Here is a 13,204-nt window from a genome sequence, read left to right on the forward strand (position 1 = left end):
ATTCTAATGACCTTCTGCCATGGCTTTTCAACCCAGGCCTGGAGCAATCTCACAGCAACATCTCGTAGATGCTCTCTCCAAGAACGCCCCCACAGTAGAACACAAGCATCCCAGTGAACAAACCATCTTACCATAAAATCTCCCTTATCCACACCATCGCTGCAGAACGGTTCAGACGTTATGGTTGGAGTGAATTATTATTGTAATTCTACAGTACAGTCACAGTTTCTGGCAGCGTCCCAATTTGCATAGTATCAGTTCTATATAGTGTACAACAGTCATGCCAGCAGAACCTGTCTGAATCTGAACCTAGTGTGCAAGATGAGGAGCAGTGCATACTTTTAGATCCAACTTTTTTAAAGCCACATTATGCTGTATATACATTAGTATTCAGAAGTTGGGGTTGGTAAGATTTTCTTAAGTATAATAAAATATATAATAAATATTTTAGTATACTTTGAAAATATAATTTATTCCTGTGACGTCAAAGCTGAATTTTCATAATCAATACTCCAGTCTTCGGTGTCACATGATCCTTTTGAAATCATTCTAATATACTGATTTGCTGCTCAATAAACATGTATTATGACCAATGTTGAAAACAGTTGCTAAATATTTTTCTGCAAACCATGATATCTTTTTTTCAGGATTCTTTAATGAATAGTTCTAAATAACAGAATTTAATATTATTTTATATATATATATAAAATATATATATATAGGCATGTACATTGTTTAAAAACAATATTCTTTTATCATATATGCATTCATTTGTATACATTTATTAAATAGCCTAATTATTAGTTATTTATTTAGAAGTTACTTTTATATTTTGATTTATTTAGTTATAAAGTGTATATAGCATTGCATATTATAGTAGTTGTATACTGTGTAGTATACAGTAGTGTGTGTTTTAATGTTCATTCCAGTGCAATACTATATTTTATCTAGTATAAATATGTAGATTTTTGCCCTTTAACCCCGTTTTAATCTACATGTTTTCTGTTTGTTGTACATGTAAATGCATTAAACTGTCAGAATATTCCTTTAACTGTTTATTATTGTAATTTTACCCTACTGTCACAGTCCATGTCGATGCTTGGCGCATCCAGAACAGTTGGTACATTCACCAGCTCCCATGAAGGCAAGTCAGTTAACACTCTGTGAGGTTCTTTCATTGTTGTTTCAAGATGGCTTCACAGTCATCTGTTAGATTATGAATTATTAGAAAGCGTTTGGTGTCCTCCAGTCATAAGTATCTCTTTCAGTAAGTGTCCGCAGTGAGAAAGCGGTCAGTTCTGAGGGAAGACAGAGAGTGAGCGAGAGAGAGAAGAGAGGCCATGGCATCCCTCAGGCTGGTTTGGCTCCAGCAGACAAGGGAGGCCTGTGTTCACTAGAGCACATGGATATTGATCTGCTCCCTGCCGTCTCACCGCCCATCTGTTTGGGTGAAGACTGCGATACCTCCATGCTACAACTCCCGCCTGCCGTCTCCATGGAGACTAATCCATTTATCCCACTGAATTACAGTATCAGACAACTTCTTTTTTTCTTGGTGGACATTTTGTGATTGTCAATCCGGTTTTTAACTTTGACTTTTATTGATTAATCCATGGTCGCATACATTTAGAAATGCTTTTATCAAAGTGACTTCATGTGAGGAGTAGTACGAGAATATGTGTTTACCAGAAACATACAAGTGAACAAAAATCAGCTCATTATTAAAACATGAACAGGAAAAGACACACAACATGGGATTTTGTAATTGTGCTCTCGCACTCTCTCTCTCTGTATGTATACGAATATGAATTTATCACATAGCCTTCATTTCTAAATATACTACATAGAAAGAAATCTCAAAATTTAAATATTGTTTGCAGGGGAGAAAAAAAACAAACAAAGAAAATATATATATACACAGTACAGACCAAAAGTTTAAACACACCTTCTCATTCAAAGAGTTTTCTTTATTTTCATGACTATGAAAATTGTAGAGTCACACTATATATATCAAGTTTAAGTGCTACTTGTCATTGACCTATTTTACTTGTTTTTTAAATAGAAACCCATGAATTTTATAAAGAAATAAATACTTCATTTCTTTAGCTACTGTATGAAGTGAAAATTACATGCATTAAAATATTTGCATTAATGACTGAGCTGAAGCAGTAGCAGGCGACATTGCACTTGCTGAGCAAAGCTTCCATGTACTGTGTAATATGGCCTTTATTTCACCACAGCAATGAGAATCATGTTTCCTATTATATGCCCCCTTCAGTAAATATTGATAAATGGAGTTGAGAAAGTCTCGTTTAACCTCCCCGTAACACTATATAAATCTAATTCTCCTCTATATTGTGCACATACTGTGTCCATTCGCTTCATTCCTGGTGACTGTGCTCACCGAGGTCCTGGAGAGTTTGGGGAGAGGGAGGGAAACGAGTCAACTGCGGGTTTTTTGATGACTTCTTTTGGACTCAGATTAGAGAGCTCCGCTTCAGGGGGGTGCATTTTTCCAGAAGTTCGAGGGCCAAGACTGAAAGAGGAGGCACATTGGAGAGAAAGGAGCAGAACCGAAGCGAGGGGGAGAGGGAGATGTAGATGAAGGGTGCAAGTTTGGAGAGGAGATGACATTTTTGCTGTAAGACAGGCAGAGAGGAGGTTCAGGCTGGTTTTGATTAAGAACCTCGCAGGATTTAAGGCCCAGTAGTTCAGCTCTGACACATGGAAGCGAAAGTTCAATAACTGTAATGAAACCCAGATAATGAATGGACTCGCAGGCATCTGTCATAAAGCTCCAGCGCTGCAAAGCTACACATGACAATCTCATCGCTCAACATATATGCACCATGTGGCTTTTTCAGGCTTTTTAAGATTGCAGATGTATTCCAGGACTAAAAAGGAGGCTTTACAGCAGCACAGGAGAATCCCGTGCAAGCACTTCCTATTATGGCTGCCTTTGTCTTAATTGCCCTGTCGGATTTTTCTGACATCATTCGCTTTTGTGTCTGACTCACTCAAATTTCCGTTCGCTTGGGCCAGAATATTGCTTCATTTACCACAGGTCGGGATGTGTTTTGCTGTCTACATATTCATTAGTGTTCATATCCTTTTGTACTGTTTGGTGCACGAAACTGTTCTGTAATGAATCACTGATCTAATTTGATCCTCCAAATGGACTGCATAACGTCCATTCATATCATTCATGAACGCTTATAGTGCATAAAAGTAGAAACTTGTCATTAGAAACTCCTGTCTACACTTCCCTTCATCAGGTAAGATCAAGTGGCTGAGCATGTTTCTTTAATATCTCTATTGTTTTTCCTAGTTGGCAATTAGATAAATTGGGAAAGTTGAGGCTTCTGATGTGTCATGATTTTTCTCCTGCAATAGACACCAGTGATCTCCATGTGTCTCAGAGATTCAATACTAGTTGAATGTTTTTATAATATGTATAATTTAATTTGAAATACAATACAATCATTATGGAATATTTAATGGAATAAAGACAACATTCAATACAATTCATTATAAATGACTTATTTACAAAATAAAAAATTCTGTCTATATGATTAAATATATTTTTGTCACACACGCATATACAGTATGTGCTCTATATGTTAGTAATGAGGAAATATGAAATGACCATGTATTTCATATATAAAATATGAAATGACATGTATACCATGTATTTTTATTATATATATATATATATATATATATATATGTGTGTGTGTGTGTGTGTGTGTGTGTGTGTGTGTGTGTGTGTGTGTGTGTGTGTGTGTGTGTGTGTGAGTGTGTGCATACAAAATAAAAAAATAAATAAACTATTTAATATTTTATAATAAATGCAATATAGTTAGTAAAATAGTTCTGTTTGTCAATATTTGTCAATATTAATTTTAATATTTTCTAATACATCCAATAAATAAATATGTAATTAATTTTTATTTATTATAAATAATTTGTTGTATTTATTATAAATAAATTGTTCTGTCCATGTGATATTGCTACAATCTTTATATGTATTTTGTCTTAATATTACTAATATACATTTAAAAAGTAATACACACACAAACTAAAATGAAATCTTTATTTAATATTTTATAAAGCATGCAAAATAAACAAATAATGTAATTTCTTGCCCATGTGATATCGCTTAAATATAGAGGTGCATGTCAATATTTGTCTTGATTATATCTATTTTTATTTCTCCCAAGGAATTTGAGGAGAGCCACATGAGACAAAATACTTAAAAGAGACATAACTGAGAACTCCCTTAAGTGTCCTTAGGTAAGAATGCACAACCTCTGAGCAATAACCTTTTCCTTTGGGAAGCGTTCTGCATGTTTGTTTTTCTAATACACATGAATGGAACTGTGCTAAGAATAATTTATTAAAGTGTCAAAGTTTTAACGTTTAAAATGGAATGCATCTCTCACGCTGGTTCCTCATGCAGGGCTTGAAGTGTGTGTCTTCTTTTTTTAGGGGCTGCAGGGAGAATATTCAGACCTGTGGTTAACTACAGATTATACTCCCCCTGGGACCGTGAGCTGCATACTGTGCAGCCAACTTACCCGTCTGTCTCTCTGGCGCGCAGAGGGAGGGCGGCCGGCCGGTGGTGAGCGTGAGCTTGAGCGCGAGCTTGAGCGCGGCGTGGCGTGGGCTGAGCTCTGGGGGTTGGCTGAATGGATGGAAGAGAGACCACAGGCATGAGAGTGTGAGTGTGTGTGTGTGTGTGTGTGTGTGTGTGTGTGTTTCTGGGAACAGCAGCTGGTGTTGATGCAGAGATCTCTAAACTCATTCGGTTCTTGTCTTACTGTTCGGGGCCCGGGGGAAAGCTGTGTGATGTATACTGGCAACACACTCGAAATAATCATATACTGTCAACCGTCAATATCATTACCCCTGTGTCTGAGCACGGATTCTGTGATGTAGCATGAAATGAGCTGAAAGGTGGTCATTTTTAATGTTCAAACGCTTTCTCCTATCACAATTAGGGTTGCATCGATGTGCCAGCTGATATACAGTATTGGCTGATAATAGCAATTATTTGCACAATTGGCAATTGGCCGATTGTTTAAAGGTGCTGACTGTATTAAAGCCCAAAGTATACTTTGGTTTTTACATGAACGTGAGGGACTGCATACAGTGCATGTCGTCACTAGAAAGGTATGTGTGTACTGTAAGCACACCACACGATTATTGTAAAAAAAAATTTGGAGTGGGTGAAGGGGGTACAGCCAGTTATGAAAATGACTCATATTCTACTTAGTGGGTTCCGTGTCTGAATGTCTGTTTTTGTTTTGGTCTGTGTGACAAATGTAGTCTGAGAGACTAACCTAGCGTGAACTTCTCAGTAACAGTCGATAATAGGTCTAAATTTACAATTTTTTTTTTCTGAATGTGACCGGTGTAATCTGCGTTGTGTTTTTTTTCGTTAGTAACCAGACGGACATCAGTTGACGGTTCTTCATTTACTGATAAAACATAACACAGTCTTTTACAGTGTGTTTTCGCCCCTGTCTTTTCTGTTAAATGGATGTCAAGTGCAACACAATTAGCACATGCTTCAAGTGCATCGATCCACAGAAAACTAAGTGAAAATACAGAAATAATCAAATATGCGTGTAAAATAATATAATCTATGATATAAATAGAGTATAAAAGTATAAAAGTGATTTTTAAAGCAAAGATGAAATTGGATTTATCAGAGCCAATTAGAAACCCACCTCTCCCATGCACAGACAGCGCAGAAAGGGAAGGGGAGGCGCAAAGACAGGAAATTAAAATCAATTCTGCCGTCAGAAATTTAAAGGGGGAAGTGCACACACAGACAGACATATTCAGGTATACATCTTGAACAGTTTTTGTGTAATTCTATATATGAAATGAACATTAATTTCCATACCTGTTACATGAAGTCACTGCCACAATGTGCTGTGATTGGCTCATAGGGCGTTCTGGGTGGTTGCAAGAGCAATGCTAGGTGGTTACAGGATGTTCTGGGTGATTTCTAGGCTATTTCAAGGTAGTTACTAAGGTGTTCTGAGTGGTAGCCAGGTAGTTGCTAGGGTATTCTGGGGGTTGCTAGACTATTGCTAGGTAGTTGCTAGGGCATTGCTTATTGCCCGAGTCAAAATGGCACACTCTTGTACACATTTCAGGTAAAATATCTAACCATCTTTTTAAACAGTATAAATTGACCTGGTAAACAAAACTGTGTGAATTGATATGGTTTGTCTTCAGAAGATATATCTTGCAGTGGCAGAGTTTTTCATTCGTGTTTCACTTTTATGATAAGAATCTTCAATTGCCACACAAGAAAAGAAACTTTATGCAAGATAATGTTCACTTAAAACAAGCCTTAATATCTCTTAAGGTAAATGCATCTTGATTTAAGGACATTTCAGTGTTTTACCTGAAAACAGTCATGTATTATATTCTGGTCTCTGTAGATACGGCTCGGCTATCTTCTTCAGTGTAAGTCTGTGTAATATTGCTTACAAAATTAATCTCCTCTCAATAAGCAGCATGATTTGAGGTTTCATTCATGTCTGGAGCACAAATAATGCAGGATGAGTTACAAGCTGAAGTTTAGTTCAGGATTAGTTTATATAAATTAATTATGAGTGATAGTAATAGTAATGCTTTCTTTAGCAACAACTTCTAATAAAAAGTTTTTAATTATCTTTAAGCAGTCCTTCAGTCAGCTCCAGCAGCAGCTCATTTCAATCCAGACTTGAGGGAAGGGATGCCAGGCCCTGGCACTGCCAGCTCTCACTCTCTCCGGTACAGATGTCCATGTCTCCAGGGAAGGGCATCTGTACTCATCCACACTGATAAACGTGCAAATGATTTTTGTATTCCATGTTCACACTCACACAGTCTCCTGCTTAAGTGACAACATGTGACTGGAACAGGCTGATCTGAAGGAAAGAAAAGTTGAGTTTAAAGGGGTCAACTTTTACATGTTTTTTGTTAAATGAAATGTGTGCTTGGCAACCACCCTATAATGATAAAAATCCACCCATTGTTTTTTTTTTTTATTAATCTGCTAAAATCTTTACCCCTTTCTCAAATCCATCCGATCTCAGGTGCATTTCAGATATCCATTTTTTGAAGTGTGATGTCACACAGACAGTCCCCTCCCAAGATAGTTTGATTGACAGTAGGGTTTCAGCACAGACTGGACTGGCGTCTAACCTTAGACCCGCCCTGAGTGAGCTGTCATCAGTCCACCATTTCCAGTTTCTGCTGTTGGATGTAATAATGAACATAGCAGTCATCATTTACTCCTGACATCTGAGCCGCTGAAGACGCAGTGGATTGCATTTGTTTTTTACAGAACTACAGAAGAAGTGAGTGTACGTTTTTTAAATAAATATTTGCAAATCGCCTTTCCTAATAATCTGCTAATTAGCAAGTTTCACAATGAATGTGGCTAAAGTAAACAGTCCCTCAGAGGCTGCATCCGAAAACTTAGACAGCTGAGTTGCTACCTCGCTGCCGTATGAGGCAATGACTTTACAGGCAGCATTTTAGCACAAAGGCACCTCATGAAACTGATTTCGGACAGACTTCTGAGGCAGTGTAATGGTTTAATGATCTAACAAATTAGAACAAGTTTTTGTGATAACTAAACAAATATTTAATTATTATAATACTGATTTCTTGCTAGAACTAACATCAAATGTACAAAAAGTTAGTCAGAAATATACATTTATACAAACTGACCACCAAACGCAACTTTCAGACGCCATTTTTTTTTTAGCTCAACCATCACGGAATGGAATGCACAGGATTGTGGGATATCAAAGGCAGCGAAGGATACATGTATGCTGCCTTCGAAATTTGATTAGAAGAAGGTACCTCCGGAGACAGGAAGTGTGCCTTCCCGCCTTGGAATGTGTCTTCCAAAGGCAGCATTTTAGAGTTTTCGCATCCAGAGAGTGGTTTGGAAGAGAGGGGCGGGGTCAGCAAAGCTCATTAACATTTAAAGGAAAATGCTACAAAAAGGCTTGCTCCGAAAAGAGCTATTTTTGACTGGGTAAAAAATATGTGTTTTTTACACTACCACTGAGACATTTTAACCAAACTATGTTACAGACTTTTCATTAAGGCCCTAAAGAATCATATCAACTTGGTGAAAATGGGCATCTGATGACCCCTTTAAAACAAGAAGAACAAATACATCTCATTAAAGCCGTGGCCTTCTCTGAAAATGATTTTACTTGGATGCAAATATAAATTTTCTATAAATGTGTGTGTGTGTGTGCACATATATAAAGCAGTGTTGACATTATATAATTGTGTGTGCATTTTGTTGCTTTTATACATACACAAGACACATTATATAGACACAATGTGTTTTACATATATACATACATACATATTAAATATACATGCATGTAAAGTATATCATATAATAATTACATTAATTCAAGTAGTAAATGTGTGTGTGTGTATGTGTGTGTGTGTGTGTGTGTGTGTGTGTGTGTGTGTGTGTTCTTGTTTTAGTGACATATCAGGACACAACTCTGTATAATGACATGGGTATGAGACAGGTATTACAAGGAGAGGGTGACTTATGAGGACATAACCCATGTCCCCATTTTTCAAAACGCTTATAAACCATACAGAATGAGTTTTTCTGAGAAAGTAAAAATGCACAAAGTTTCCTGTAAGGTGTAGGGTTGGTGTAGGGCCATAGAATATACAGTTTGTACAGTATAAAAACCATAACGCCTATGGGATGTCCCCACTTTTCACAAAAACAAACGTGTGTGTGTGTGTGTGTCTTCTTGTTTTTGTGACATATCAGGACACAACTGTGTATAATGACATGGGTATGACACAGGTATTACAAGGAGAGAGTGACTTATGAGGACATGACCCAATATATAATGACATATAATAGTAACATATAAATGTTGCAATTATATAACTGTCAAGTTGATATTTTATTTCTAAATATAAGATAGATAGATAAATAGATAGATAGATAGATAGATAGATAGATAGATAGATAGATAGATAGATAGATAGATAGATAGATAGATAGATAGATAGATAGATAGATAGATAGATAGATAGATAAGGTGTAGATAGATAGATAGATAGATAGATAGATAGATAGATAGATAGATAGATAGATAGATAGATAGATAGATAGATAGATAGATAGATAGATAGATAGATAGATAGATAGATAGATAGATAGGGTGTAGATAGATAGATAGATAGATAGATAGATAGATAGATAGATAGATAGATAGATAGATAGATAGATAGATAGATAGATAGATAGATAGATAGATAAGGTGTAGATAGATAGATAGATAGATAGATAGATAGATAGATAGATAGATAGATAGATAGATAGATAGATAGACAGACAGACAGACAGACAGACAGACAGACAGACAGACAGACAGACAGACAGATAGATAGATAGATAGATAGATAGATAGATAGATAGATAGATAGATAGATAGATAGATAGATAGATAGATAAGGTGTAGATAGATAGATAGATAGATAGATAGATAGATAGATAGATAGATAGATAGATAGATAGATAGATAGATAGATAGATAGATAGATAGATAGATAGATAGATAGATAAGGTGTAGATAGATAGATAGATAGATAGATAGATAGATAGATAGATAGATAGATAGATAGATAGATAGATAGATAGATAGATAGATAGATAGATAGATAGATAGATAGATAGATAGATACTGTAGATGTGTCTGTTGTTATTTCACTGTAAGTGTTGGAATCAATAGCTGGACTTTGTTCTGCTGACACTGTGTACACTGTGCAGCGTGTTCCACTGATTTTCGATGTGCTGCACTTGCCAATACTTATTTTGGCACTCTTGCTGTTGCACACACATCACCTGTGACACTGATTTAGTGAAGGTGGCTGATGTATCATTTCTCTCCATGTCACATGGGTTGATTTCCCATACTCCGCCATGACGACCCTCTTAACTGTGTGATTATTCATTTTCACTCTGTTGAATATAGACTTCCACGTCGTTGCTAGGTGACAGATCATTTTCAGCATGTGTTTTAATTAACAAGGGCACAGGAAAGCCCACATAAAACAGTTGTTCCAAATATGTGACAGGAAGGATATTATGAGTCTTCTTTCTGCTAATATCTGTCACATTGCAGGTGGACAAGTTATTGAAAAGATGTGTGACGTGAGCTGAATTCAAGGAGCGCAGAGTTCTAGTTTACTAGGCAAAATCACTCAAAAATGTGCTGATTGTAAATATAGTAATATTATGATGCTTTTATACATGACATGACATTTCAAACTCCATCTATAACATTTTTATAATTTGTCTGCAATTATTTCTGCCTGCAGGTTTTAGGAGCTCATGTTAATTAACTAAAAGACCACATGGAATAAAAGTTCTTTTAAAAAATTCATTTGTCACACCGCAGGCTATTTGAGCGAACCACAAAAAAGCAAAAAGGTGATTATAATGGTGAAAAGAAAGCACCATGAATACACACTTTCTTGTATGAGTTTTAAACTAAATTCTTTGATAATGAAAATCGTCAAAAATAAATAAATAAATAAACAAATAAAACACATGGAATTAATTTAATATATTTATTTAAATGAATTAATAATAATTGATCATGGAAAACATGTTTTTTGATAGCTATCCATAAATACTGAACAGAATTTGGTGTAGAAACAATTTCAGTAAAGTATAAAGAAACTGCAAGTTACATTGAATTCAACATGACATTTTGGATTACACTGTAAACAATCATTTACATTTTTTATTTTACTTTGAAACAAATTTCACAGAAATTGCTAGTAAATTTCACAAATTAAAAAGAAAGTGCATGTAACACACTGAAATATTATTCTTTTGTCAAATGTGCTGCATAATTTATTTTATTCTTTCTTCAAATTGAAAAAATATTTTCATAGTGTACCGTGGTATACAGATTCCTGTGTTATTAAATAAGACTCCAACAGGCTTTAAAGGATATTGACACCATAGTAGTGTAAAAAAACATATATTAATGTGTAAACCACACATTACCATGTGTAATGCATTAAATACTTCAATGTGGAGCCCAATGATCATGATCACTATTGAAACATGGATTTGAGATTTTCTCTTCCCAATATTCTGTTGAATACTGAGCTCCAGTAATTCCCACAGGACTACCCCACTGACAACAATGCTGTGCAACCTGCTGTTGGGGTACTGTACAAAAAGAATTGTTGCTTGGCAACTGTTTGAGCTCCACTTTGAAGTTTTACAAATGTTTTCCGCAGGATGGCAAAAAGCCATGAAATGCCACATGAAAACTACAGCATCATAAAATAGCAAAAACATGCCGTCCAACAAAATGTCTGACTGCATCTGGGTTGTTATCTTAACTTAACCAAAAAGAAGTACTACTAAAATAACTAAAACTAATAAATAAAAATAATCCATATATAATCCAAAACTATAATAATACACATACATGCATACATATATATATATATATATATATATATATATATATATATATATATATATAGATAGATAGATAGATAGATAGATAGATAGATAGATAGATAGATAGATAGATAGATAGATAGATAGATAGATAGATAGATAAAAACTCAATAATCATATAAAAACTAATGACTAAAAAATGATAAATGGTAAATGGACATATTTAGAAAAATAAAACAATAACAAAAATGCACAACAAAATTACTAAAACTTTAGCTATTTATTTTATTTAACATTTCTTTATGTAACTTTTCTTACCTTCTTTTAGTTTATATTAGTAGTAAAAGAAATAAAATATTAAATTTAAACTAATAATAAAAATAACAAAAATGCACACCAAATTACTAAAACGTTAAACGTAAAAACAGGAAATCTAAAAATAAAATCTAATGCGACAAAAATATATTTAAAATCTAATTTAACAAATAATAATGAACAAAAAAAACTCTTCTGCATATCTTATACATTATTATTATTATAAGCTAACAAACCCCAAACTCTTAAATATTCTATTTAATAGTGTAACTTGTAACATTCAGAATCAAAATGACGATTTTCATCTGGTGGATGATAAAATAGGAACAAAATCATATCCAAAACTAGAATTTAAGATGGAAGTTGCCTTTTTTGACCCATTCACAATCACAACGTTCAACTAACAACAACACTCAAGCATTTCTATTCAAACAAACACGGTTCATTTTTATTTCATGTAAAAATCTCATTTGCACTATAGAATTCTCTCTTTAATTATCTGTGGCAGGTTGTCTTCTGTTTACACATATGGCACAAGAAAATAACTTTCAAGTGAGTGTGCAGCGCTAGATGAAAAGGGTGAAATAAACTGACAGGGGCAAATGAAGGACTACTGGTGGCACTTTAATAAGATCCCTCATCAGAATCCAGACAGTTCCTTCCCAGCCTCTCGGGGAGGGGGGCTTCTGTGGTTCAGACCCTCCAAAGTGCACACGTAATTTGACTAACAGCTGCAGTGGCTTATAGAGGCCAGATGTGTAAGAGAGGGGAGAAAAGCCGAACGGAGCGGTGTGAAAGGCAGACCCTGTCAGGGGCCTGAGTGCCCAGCAGTAAAATGAGAGAGAGCCATTGTCATGCATGCTGCTCGCTTTTTATGGTGACTTCTGCAAATTACAAGGATGTAGGCATCAATTTTCACATGGGGCTTCGCCACGGACGGGTGTGTGTTCCAAAAACTTTGTGCCATTTACACTTGCTTTATGAGCTCCAGCGAAACCTTCTGCTGCTGAGTTTTTCAGCAGTTCAGTGAATCTGCTTAAGTGGTACAAATGGAAAGAACTTAAACAAGAGTATCTTTTTAAAGTAGACAACAGAATATAAGTAGAAGGGGATGGTGTTTAAACATGAAATCTAAATTTTAACCAAAAATAAACCATCTAAAAATGGGCTAAATATGTATTATAGCAGTTAGACTATATTAATTAAGTCTCACTGAGAAAGAGAAGGAGAGAATGTTTTTATGTATATTAGTATCATTAAGATATTATTATATATAGTTATATTTTATAGTTTTTTTTTTAAATAACAAAATAAATTTTTTCCATTTTCATTTTAATTTTGTTTTAGTAATGTTGTTTTTGTTTTCATTTTTTCTTTTTATTTACATTTTTTTTTCGGTTT

The sequence above is a fragment of the Carassius carassius genome, chromosome 34 (assembly GCF_963082965.1).
Source record: "Carassius carassius chromosome 34, fCarCar2.1, whole genome shotgun sequence".
NCBI lineage: Eukaryota > Metazoa > Chordata > Actinopteri > Cypriniformes > Cyprinidae > Carassius > Carassius carassius.